Source organism: Schistocerca americana, chromosome 3, assembly GCF_021461395.2.
Source record: "Schistocerca americana isolate TAMUIC-IGC-003095 chromosome 3, iqSchAmer2.1, whole genome shotgun sequence".
In the NCBI taxonomy this organism is placed as follows: Eukaryota; Metazoa; Arthropoda; class Insecta; order Orthoptera; family Acrididae; genus Schistocerca; species Schistocerca americana.
Window position 1 is genome coordinate 431,535,893 of NC_060121.1, and position 12,177 is coordinate 431,548,069.

The following is a 12,177-nucleotide window of genomic DNA, read 5'->3' on the forward strand; positions in this document are numbered from 1 at the left end:
ATTTCCCTTGTCTGCATTGTTGTCTTTAATGCAATATTTTTTCTGTTTGAGCTTTGTCATGTTTAGATATAAGTTATTGCATTTGCTGCTGCTGTTTTCCAGGCATAGTGCTACTAAATTTCACTTTGTATTACTCTGTTTAGCTAGTTTTACTACTGATTTATTTTTCTTGTTGCTGCACATTGGCTCATATTAGTTGTAATGTTGCATTGCTTGGTAATTTAGATTTACTGTAGCTTGCTTTGCAATTTTCCATTTTTTTTGTCATTGCTGTTTGTGTTAATTGTTTTGTGCTGCTGCATTGCCTCGTCCCTTAGTTTAGCATCTGAGCTCAGTAGATTTAAGTTAGCTTAAGAGGGGGTAGCCTATAAGAGAATGAGTTGCGATGAATTTGAAGAAATGCACTGAGAGGCTATAAAAGAAAAGTACAGAAAGCAGGTATAGATAGGACTTTTTGGAAATAATGAAGAACAAAGGGAGATCTCCGAGAAGTAAAGAAAGTTTTGTTGTTACCCTGAAAACGAACCCTCTCTTTCCTTTTGAATTATTCCGCTATGTGTTTATGTATCCTTGTGTATTTGTCTTTTTCCTGTCTTTATGTGTTTAGCTAATAAGATTTATGTTGTAGAATTTTTCAAATACTATGTTATTTTCTTTGTAAAGAAGCTTAGACATTATTTATTCTGTTTTGTTTTAATGCTCATGTGTAAAGTTGATGTTTCGAAAGTTATTCTGACCTTTTATGTATGTACTCATGTCATAATTCCTGTAACACTGATGTATATGTTATTTCGATTCTTTTGTAAAGCCTGTACTACAAATGTTATCTGTATTGTTATGTTCCTTAATGATGTATTTTGTACCTTTGTAATTGTATTCTTATGTTATAAAACTGTAATTGACACCAGTTCATCATATTATTAAGTTGTAAGTACCATTTCCCTGCACACGTTTGTGTTGGTCATAGTATATGGACAATATGTGAGAAGTAGGGACTGTTAGTGTTTTCACATGTGTTAATAATGCAGCAAGGGACTGGATAACAGCATTGCTGGTTCTAAGGACAATTCCAAAAACTTTGTGCGTGCACAAGTGGTGGTTTATGGACTTGCTATATTCTCCGCAAGACTCTTTGATGGTGATTGTGCACCTGCACAGTCGCAGCAGATTGCTGCTGGCCATCTCTACAAGGACTACAGTGGGTCTGCATCTTTGATGACCCACCAATACTATTATTTCTCCAAGGACTGCAGTGGGTCTGCACCTCTGGTGGCCCACCAATACTGTAATCTCTACCAGGACTACAGTGGGTCTGCTCTGTGATGACCTACCTACCAATATTCTTCAAAACGTCGAATGACTATGCTGTGGGTTTGCTCTGTTGTGGCCCATTACCTGTCAGCATGTCAAGAGTCAGCACTGACTTTCCGTTGGAAGGACAACACTACTTCTTCAAGACTGCATGGAAATCCACTACTTCCGTGTGCATTGTCTTTTACTGCTTATGAAATTTTTTTTTCAAATTTGTATTGGCCACTGCCCAAAACAATTTGTAAAATTTTTTGTGGGGAGTATGGGGGCTATGTAAGTAGGCTGTTTATGTTTTCTTATTGGCAACGTTACGTAGCGCTCTGTATGAAAAATCACTGGCTGTGCTGTGTGCAGTCTGTGGCTAGTTTGCATTGTTGTCTGCCATTGTAGTGTTGGGCAGCTGGATGTGAACAGCGTATAGCGTTGCGCAGTTGGAGGTGAGCCGCCAGCAGTGGTGGATGTGGGGAGAGAGATGGCGGAGTTTTGAAATTTGCAAGACTGGATGGCATGAACTGCTATATACATTATGACTTTTGATCACTATTGAGGTAAATACATTGTTTGTTCTCTATAAAAATCTTTCATTTGCTAACTATGCCTATCAGTAGTTAGTGCCTTCAGTAGCTAGAATCTTTTATTTAGCTGGCAGTAGTGGCGCTCGCTATATTGCAGTAGTTCGAGTAACGAAGATTTTTGTGAGGTAAGTGATTTGTGAAAGGTATAGGTTAATGTTAGTCAGGGCCATTCTTTTGTAGGGATTAATGAAAGTCAGATTGCGTTGCGCTAAAAATATTGTGGGTCAGTCTAAGGACAGTCATGTATAATTGTTCAAAAGGGGACGTTTTAATTGCGCCAGTTGCAAATCTGCCAATGTATATGGAGACGGAGCGTTGAAGATCCGCAGTTTCTTTATGGACGGGACTGGACAAAATCAGAGTAGGGAAAATAAATTATCACGGTAACCGCTTGTGGGCAGATGCGAATTCTCATGCAGTCGTGATAGCAAGGCATCAAATGCGCTCTACCATCAATATAAGACCAGGATTTTGAGGTGACATACTCGGTGGGCCAAACGCTACAGGACAAATTAACAAGAGATGTTCGTCACCAATTTCTGTGCACCGTATTACGTTTACCTTCGCTGAAAGACAACGGTTGTATTTTATGTAACACGCGCCACCACACCATCTTCTATTCTTCGGATGACAAATGTATCATCGACGATACATTAGCCGAGGAGATACAGTAGCATTGACCCGTGCACCTAATCTTAATCATTGACGTATTCCACGCACATCAACAGTGTACACACGGCGTGCTACACGCCGTGGCGTTACCTGCATGGAGTGGGACTATTAACTGTGCTGTGTGCTGCTAAATCACGCACACTTTGATAAATGTTATGTTTGTTCACGTTCTTATTCAGGCCTGATGACAACACTTAATACGAACCACATTAACACACTCTGGAGGCAGTTCTACCTGCCACGCGGATTCGCTACTCTAATCATTTACTAAGACACACTGACAGCCGATCATTCTCAAGTGACGAATCGCTATGAAGTGCGTCAAGGCACATCTATTTTCCCAAAGAGGACATTGCGTTTCAACCATATTTATGAGGATCGTTCACTAAGTAAGTTTTCCTATTGTATTTCTCCGAATAATTAACTGTGCCCGTGAAACGACAAGATTGGCGAGTTCGACTGGTCTATATCGACAACATTCAAACCGGCTTACGATGCATACCGCAGTATCTCACCAGTACGCTTCCAGGTAGCATTAAGTTATCCATTCAAAGTTGACCGCTTGTCAGTTGCGCTCTGTGATTCGTTTTTTCCCAACAAAACATCTATCCGCAGTCGATATCCATAGGGAGTTAATCTCTATGACGAAGGCAGCATGAGCATTCGTATGGAGCTGAATCCTGGGTCCATCATTCGATGGCTGAGACAAAACGCCAGATCATGGTGTGGAACAAACCTTACGAAAGTACCCCAAAGGTCAGACATTCGTCAAGGAAATGTATGGCGACTATCTGTTGGGAATTCATGGGGTGGTATTTGTTCATTACCTGCCTCGTGACTCCAACAGGGATTGCAATGAAGTGCTGTAATATTTTTAGGAATCTCTAAGCTGCCTTCAAACGCCATGGATTTTCGTCTCTCGAAGTTCTCTTCCTTCATGACAAGGCTGGTCTAATGCAACTCGATGATTAAGGTGAAGATCGGAAGATTCAATGTGGAAGTGTTCCTGAATCCTCCACAATCGCATATCTTCCGCAAGCGATTTACACATGTTCCATTAATTCAGAAAGTCAGTATGAAGATAAGTGTATCACCACCGACGATGAAATCACATCAACAGTGAACAGCTGGTTACGAACACAGGTCCCGACCTGGTACAATGCTTGCTCGGAAAGACTTGTGTCACGTTACAAAAAATAGTTGGAAAAATACGGCGACCTTAGAAAAGTAACAGAAGCATTGCACAATGCCAATAAAATTATTTCAACAGGATAAATTGTGTACGGTTTTTACAAAAAAGGGAAACTTATTTTTGGACGCCCCACCAACCATGGACCTTGTCGAGGCGGGTAGGTACTGTAGGTTCACTCACAACCGAGTGGTCTCTACGGAGGGGCCAGACGAACATATGATTGTTGAAGAAGGCCAGCAGTCTTTTTATTAGTTTCAGAGCAGTAGTCTGGATGACTGACTGGTCGGCCTTGTAACATTAGGCAACATGACCTTACTGTGATGGGATTATGAAATGTTAAAAGTAAGGGGAAATTATAGTCGCTTTATTTCCCGCGCTCAGAAAACTCTACTGTATAGCTTAATGGTGATAGCATCCTCATGGGTAAAGTATTCGGGAGGTAAAATACTACCCCATTTGGATCCCAGGGCAATGCTCAAGAGGACGGTGTTGTGATCGGGAGAAATAAAACTGGCAGTCTACGTGCCACAATATGGAAGGGTAGGTATGATAGAGAATTTACAAGAGAGAGATGGACAGATTGAAGTTAGACATAGTGGCATTTAATGAAATGAGGTGGCAGAGGGGAAAAGGAGTTCCATTCACTAACTACAGGTTTGTCAACACAAATTCACTCAGGAGCAACACAGAAGTGGGTCAAATAATGAATAATAAAATTGGACTGAGTATAAGCAACTACGACCAGCTTTAGTTAACGTATTGTCATAGCGAAAGTCGAAACAAAGCAAATACCCAATGTAGTAGTACAGACTTATATGTCGACAAAATCAGTAGATGATGATGACATTACAAGAATATATTATGATATAAAAGAAATTATTCGAGTCGTTAAAGGAAACGTAAAATTGCCCGGGGGGGGGGGGGGGGGGGGAGGGTGATGTGATTAGACAGTAGAAAAAGGAAAAGGAGAAAATACAGTAATAAAACAGAAGTATCAAAGAGATACTCACCTGGCAAAATGTTTCACTGAGCATAGTTTAATCCTTGCTAATATTTGGTTTAAGAATCATGAAAGAAGCTTATATTCATGGACGAGACGTAGATATACTGGAGAATTTCAGAGATATTACATAATTTTAAGATAGAGGCCCTAAACCAGATTTGAAGCTGCAAAGCATTTCCAGCTGTAAATGTAGATTCTGGCCATAATATATTGGTTACGCACTGCGTCTTAAAACCGAGGAAATTGCGGAAAGTTAGTAAATTAAACTAAAATTAACGATAATATGGAATGGAAATTCATTTTTTTCACTAGACTGTCATGTCAGTTCTCTACAACCACGTTTTTTCCATCGTTACGCAACATATTTCCTCTCACGCTAACCTCTTCATCTCAGAGTACCGCGTTCTGCCAAAGACTTCATTTATTTGTTGGGTGTATTCCCGTCTCCGTCTTACCCTACAGATTTTACTCTCTACAGCTCCTTTTAGTACCATGGATGTCATTCCCTGATGTTTAACACGTCTCTTATCCTTTCCTGGTAGCAGTATTCCCTAACTTCGTGAACTTCATGATCACTAATTTTAATAATATGCTTCTCGCTATCATCTCTGCTTCTACTCATTACTTCTTTCTGTTTCTGGGGTACTCTGAATCCACATTTTGAATTCATTAGACTTTTGTTCCATTCAACAGATTCTGCAATTCTTCTTCACTTTCATTGTTGACAGCAGTTTCGTCAGCAAATATTATCATTGACATCCTTTCACCCTGAATTTTAATTCCACTCTTGAACGTTCCTTTTGTTTTCGTCATCGCTTCTTCGACGTGTATATTGATTAAGAAGGACGAAAGACTGCATCCCTGTCTCACACATTTTAATCCGAGCACTTCGTTCTTGGTCTTCCATTCTTATTGTTCCCTCTCGGTTCTTGTACATACTGCATATTACGCGTATTTTCCTATAGCTTACTCCTGTTTTCCTCTTAATTTCGAACATCTTACACCACTTGAAACTGTCGAACGCTTTTTACCATGGTAACGAATCCTATGAGCTTGTCCTCATTTTCCTTCTGTCTTACTTCCATTATCTAATGTAGCCTCAGAACTGCCTTTCCAGTGCCGTTGCCTTTCCTGAAGCCAAATTGATCGTCATTTAACAGTCCCTCAGTTTTCTTTTCCATTCTTCTGTCCGCTATTTCTTGTCAGCAGCTTGGATGCTGATTACACGATAGTTATCGCGCATATATTCCCTTGCTATCTTGAGAATTCTGTGGATGATGTTTTTTCGAACGTCTGATGGTACATTGTCAGTCTCAACATTCTACACACGAATTTGGGCAGCAGTTTTGTTGTCACTTCGTCCAATGGTTTTAGAAATTCCGATGGAATGGAATCTATCACTTATCTCCCTTATTTGATCCCAAGTCTTTCATGGCTTGCTTTTTCTTTTTTTAAATTTCTGACTCTTATACTGAAATCCCAATATCTTGAGCATCGACTCTATTTCTTCTTCCATCGCGTCGTCAGACAAGTGCTCCCTCTCACATGGGTCTTCAATATACTCTTTCCACCTGTCTGCTCTCCCCTCCGCGATTAATTCCCATTGCACTGTTAATGACGGCAACCCTAGCTTTTACTTTCACCGAGGGCTGTTTTGATTTTTCTGTATGCTGAGTGAGTCCTATCCTATAATCATCTAATCAGAAATCATTACGTTCTATCCATTTCACTTCACTTAGCTCCACTATATCTAGATTGAACCTTAGCAGTCCGCTTTTGAGATGGCCAGATTAAGCCTCAGCATTCCCGTTTCGAGTTTTTCTACCTTCCCTATCACATTCATACTTCTGACATTCCACGCCACGAATCGTGGAATGCTGCCCTTTCGTTATTTATTCAACGTTTTTCTCATAGTCAACTCCGCCTGCGCAGTCCCCTCCCAGAGATCCCAATGGGGGACTAATCCCCAATGTTTTGTCAGTGGAGAGATCATCATGACACTTGAAACTTCCTGGCAGATTAAAACTGTGTGCCGGACCGAGACTCGAACTCTGCAAGTTTCGCAGGAGAGCTTCTGTGAAGTTTGGAAGGTAGGAGACGAGGTACTGGCGGAATTAGAGCTGTGAGGACGGGGCGTGAATCGTGCTTCGGTAGCTCATTTGGTAGAGCACTTGCCGGCGAAAGGCAAAGATCCCGAGATCGAGTCTCGGTCCGGCACACAGTTTTAATCTGCCAGGAAGTTTCATATCAGCGCTCACTCCGCTGTAGAGTAAAAATTTCATTCTAGAAACATCCCCCAGGCTGTGGCTAAGCCATGTCTCCGCAATATCCTTTCTTCCATGAGTGCTAGTTCTGCAAGGTTCGCAGGAGAGCTTCTGTGAAGTTTGGAAGGTAGGAGACGAGGTATTGGCGGAATTAGAGCTGTGAGGAGGGGGCGTGAGTCGTGCTTGGGTAGCTCAGTTGGTGCCGGCACGGTAGCTCAGCGTGTTCGGTCAGAGGGTTTAGCTACCTTCTGTAATAAAAAAAAAAACTGAGTGAACGGATCAACGAGCAACCAGAACGAGTGTCTTCGGACGTCCGCAATGAACAAAGTCAACGAACAATATAGAACAAAATGAGATTTTTTTTTTGAAAAAAAAAAAGAAAAGTTGGTAGAGCACTTGCCCGTGAAAGGCAAAGTTCGAGTCTCGGTCTGGCACAAAGTTTTAATCTGCCAGGAAGTTTCATATCAGCGCACACTCCGCTGTAGAGTGAAAATTTCATTCTATCATGACACTTTTTCAATTACAGGACACATGTCCTATGTATCTCATTATGTATCTTTAATGCAGTAGTTTCCATTGCCTTCTGCATCCTCATGCCGTTGATCATTGCTATTTCTTCTGCCTTTTAGGGGCAGTTTCCCACCCCAAGAGCAAAACAGTGCCCTGAACCCCTGTCCGCTTCTGCGCCATCTTTATGAAGGCTGTTGGCAGAACAAGGCTAACTTCTTATGCCGAAAGTCTTCGTCCGCCCCTGCTGATTTTTGTTCCAGATTTAAGCAGTGGATCGTTTAGAACCCGGGACCCAGGACGGTTTGATTACTAGCCAAAGACACTACTCCTACTAAATTCGTACCTCCAGTACATAACGGTTGCATATTCGCTTGAACTATGTGATGAGCTGTGTCCTCTGTGTAATGACTGTGGTAGAAAAATATTTTTACATTGTAAATTCATGAAATCTAAGATTGACAAAATGTGTATTCTAAGTTGGGTCGCCAAATAATAAACACCAATAGATCTGAAGTTCTTATAGAAAATGGTGATGACATCAAAGATGAGTATCACTGCATTGTGGAAAAGGCTGTACTTTAAAGCTGGTATGAAATATTAAAATCTGGATTGCACATAGTAAAATGTATGCTGTTCGACGCATTTGCACAGCGTGGAATCGTTCGGAATTACTGTGTACTTAATTATTCACGACGAAATTTACATTTCAATTTTTTTTAATATCCAGTTATGTCGTATTAATTTTAGAAACGATTGTTATTCGTCAGGATAAATCACGGGTAAAATGCTGCTTTCAGCCGAAATCATGTTGGATGTTTCAGTTGCTTGCAAGGGCAATAACACAATATGTCAATTTATTTTATTTAAGATTACATGTCACATCTACTCTAGAACGAAGAAATACTTCACAAGAAGCAGTCACTAAGCTATAACTATCACCCTGAAAAAATAGAGTTAGATGTTTATTTTTCTTTTGTTTTCTTGCAGGTAGTTGTGTACAGCCCTGGTGCACATTGAAATCTCCGAGACATAGTACTATAGCACGCTGTTAGAGGGTACAAAACAAGCTGGTGCATTTCATCGATATTTATTAATTTATATAGCGTTTGGAAATATAAACCAAAGCGTTGTTAACGTAAATTCATTGATATAGGAGACGTGATGCGTTGAAGGGTGAGTACGTGGACAAGGACTACACAAGCCTGCAGGAAACAACTTTTTTTTCAGCTTCATGGCATATTGTTTCTGAAAGATGTGTTTTATAGGTCGCGGGTTCTAAAAATGACTTCCGCAACATCTCATTTAGCTTTTTTACAAAATGATAACAAGTTTTTGATAAAAACAAGTAGTTATTACAATGAACTAAAGATATATTTTCCTGCAACTAATTGATGCTTCTCCTAACTCGTTTCCGACTTCTTTCTCTGATTTACCTACTAGGCAGCTAACATATGAGGCACGTTCAGAAAGTAAGTGTACTAGATTTTTAAATCTTTTTAAAAAAAATTTGTTTGCAAAAAAAATGTTAGTACACTTCTAGACTATTTTCCACATAATCTCCATCCTGTCCAGTGCTTGTGGTGAGCCACGGCACAAACTTCTTTATGCCGTCCTCGAAAAACTCTCCCGCCAGCTCCTTCCCCCACTTCAGAACCTATTTCTGCACCTGCTCGTCGGTTGAAAATTTCGTTCCACTCATGTGTGCCCTCATGGAGGTGAAAAGATGGTAATCTGGAGGCGCTAAGTTAGGGGAATACGGGGGTGTTTCGAAACATCCAAACAAATGAGTGTAAGAGCGCCTCGGCAGCTAAGGCTGTGTGAGAAAACGGGCGTTGTCGTGGAGGAAGCACGCTCCTCTAGTCAGCATTCCTCTCCTTTTCTTTTTAACGTTCCTTTTGGGTTTTTTGGGGTCTCACAATGTAGTAGTCTACTGATGGTCTCTTCCCAATGCAGAAATTCGACAAAATTGATGGCTTTTCGGTCCCAAGACTCTCAGACCACAATTATTTTATCAGGAATTATGGTTCTGAACTTTTTAGCAGTCAAGAAACTGTTGTGACGCACTTTGATGACCGTCTTTTTGTCTCAGAAACGTACTTACTCACCCACGTTCCACTTCAAGTCGCTCAAGAAACTCGTGGTCTCTATTGACCCGGTTCTTTTGTCGTGCTGCTCTGGCAGAGCGCAGCTACCGGTATCCCAGCGCTTCTGTGCGTGTCTCATATAAGAGTATTATAAGGCCAGTATATCATATGAGAGGGTATTGTATATTTTATACCGTGCAAGACGCTGATTCGCGATATCAGTGTAAACTCGGTGCCCATTTAGGCAAGCCTCTTTTTCAGCAAGTTTTGCTGTGAGGTATTTAACAGGTTTCCTAACAACAAATTGTGGATATTAGTTTTATTTTTGAACCCTATTTTCAGTGTATATTTGGTATGTGATTGTTCATTTACTGAAGTTACCACAGTCGCCCACTACTTCTTTAATGACATTTAACATCAGGTGCTCACATGAAAAATATGGTAGATTATAGTAGTTTTGTTACTCTCGTTTCATTACTTTTTGTAAATCCCTGTCAAGAATTTACGCTGATTTGCCAATCATTAGTTTGGTCAAGCCTTTCAGTACGGTAAGAGAGGGCGTAACGTCCCACTGTAAACGGTTAATATTTTTACATTTAATCGATGTTTCTGGAAACGTAAAAAGGATGTTTCTGATATTAACTTTTCTATATTTATTTTGACGAAATTACTATGTGCTTTTACGTTAGGTATATTCGTGTAAAATTTTATATTTTACTTTACGTCAGAGGCGATAATTTATTGTATTTTTTATTATGCCTGTACTGCATTCTGTAAAGTTTTGCTATGACTTCTGAACGGTAAAAAACCATCATGTGATTTTAAAGGCTATTTTTACGCAAGCTTCCGTTTTTTTATTAATGATACTTGTTGTATTTGTATTTGACGTCTGTGTGTTGTACGTTTTTGGAATGTAGAGGGCGCTACGTTGCTTGCTCTTGCTATATTGAGCTTAGCTAGTTGGCTGTGCAAGCTACAAGGTCACTGTGCACTGGGTCGGCAACTGCTAAGGTTACAAAATTGGCTTTTCGGCAAATTTAAAAATTATTATATGCAGTAAAAGTAAAGATATCTGTTGGAAGTAATCATCACAGTACATGTTACACGTCATAGAAAATGTTGTGGTATTATGATATGGGCCTAGAAGATTCGAATAATTTTGTTAGGTACGAGAATCTGTATATTTGTGTATATTTTCCTGTTGCCGTATTTTTTGATGGTGGTTATAAATAGGGCCTCATTTGTGTTAATATCATCATGTCTGATAGTATCTCAATATTTACTACCGATGCTGCCATTTATCCAAAGTTTATTGACAATAATGCGGTCGTGGTGCACACGGTTCCCAATGGAACTATACATCAAAAAAATTGTGTAAGAGAGTTCAAGAAATATCGCAGAAAATTTATCCACTGTTAATCGGCGGTCTTCACGAACACACTCCTCGGTTTTTTCCACCAACTCATCAGTCAAAATGGAATGTCTTCCATTCCTCTATTCATCATGAACACTTGTTCTGCTTCCAATAAACTCCCTACACCACCCTTTTAAACTCTTGCCCGTAAATCTGTTTGATTCGCAAAAAAAATTCAGTGGTGTTATTCTTTCTGCGAGTAGGAAGTGTATCAAAGAACGTGACTCGCACTTGGCAGGTTTATTACCGACATCTTTCACGCAACGCAACTGGAAACTACAACGTGGGTTTCCGTACTACCGTATTCCTGCGATGCTCACTGTGTTTAAGGGATCCACCTCTATCACTCAGTGCTGACAACCACAAAAAAACAGCCCATTATGGTCACAGTACACTTACGTTCTGAATTATTGACACCCATCCTTCTTGGTAATGTCTCCTGATATCGCGGACATCCTGGTGAAATCTTTCAACCTGTTATTTGCTGTGGGCTCTCAAGTTTTCTGAAAAATAATCAGGATCTAAGTCTTAGGGGTGAACAAAAAGCTCGTCTTACATCGTGGAGTTTCACATGCCTGCGTGCGCCTTACAATAGTTTTGTAATCAGGGCTTCATATTTCTGCGTACGTCAAGGTCCTTAGTATTACCCAAAAACTTGTGCACTACATTCAAGACTCCCAGGCTCCTCCTTCCTATTCTCCCGTTGATTCCAAAAGTAGGACATCAGATAAAACGTTTCTTACGTAAGTGCCAGTGAAAACTTCCTTCTTTAACTTGGCTTCAGACAGTTTCGGGAACTTGGAACACAGATATTCGAAAGAAACCCCATCGGTTGGCAGCGGTTTGACAGATTGCTTTATAAGCCCAAATTTAATATGAATAGATGATAATGAATTTTTTTGGTGGAATTAAGATCATATTGACGACGTTTTCACCGACAGGGGTTAAACTGCCTCGCAGTGCCCATCAGTTTTTGTCCAATGCAGCCGCCTGTCTCTACTACCCCATAAAAAACGTAAGTAAGGATATTTCGTATAATCTCCCTACCGACCAACGACGTTGTTAGTATTTTGAAATCTTCACGAACCATCCACTGATGCTCTTGATATCTTTCTGAAGAATCGTAGCAACTTAATTAAAGTTTTTTGCATA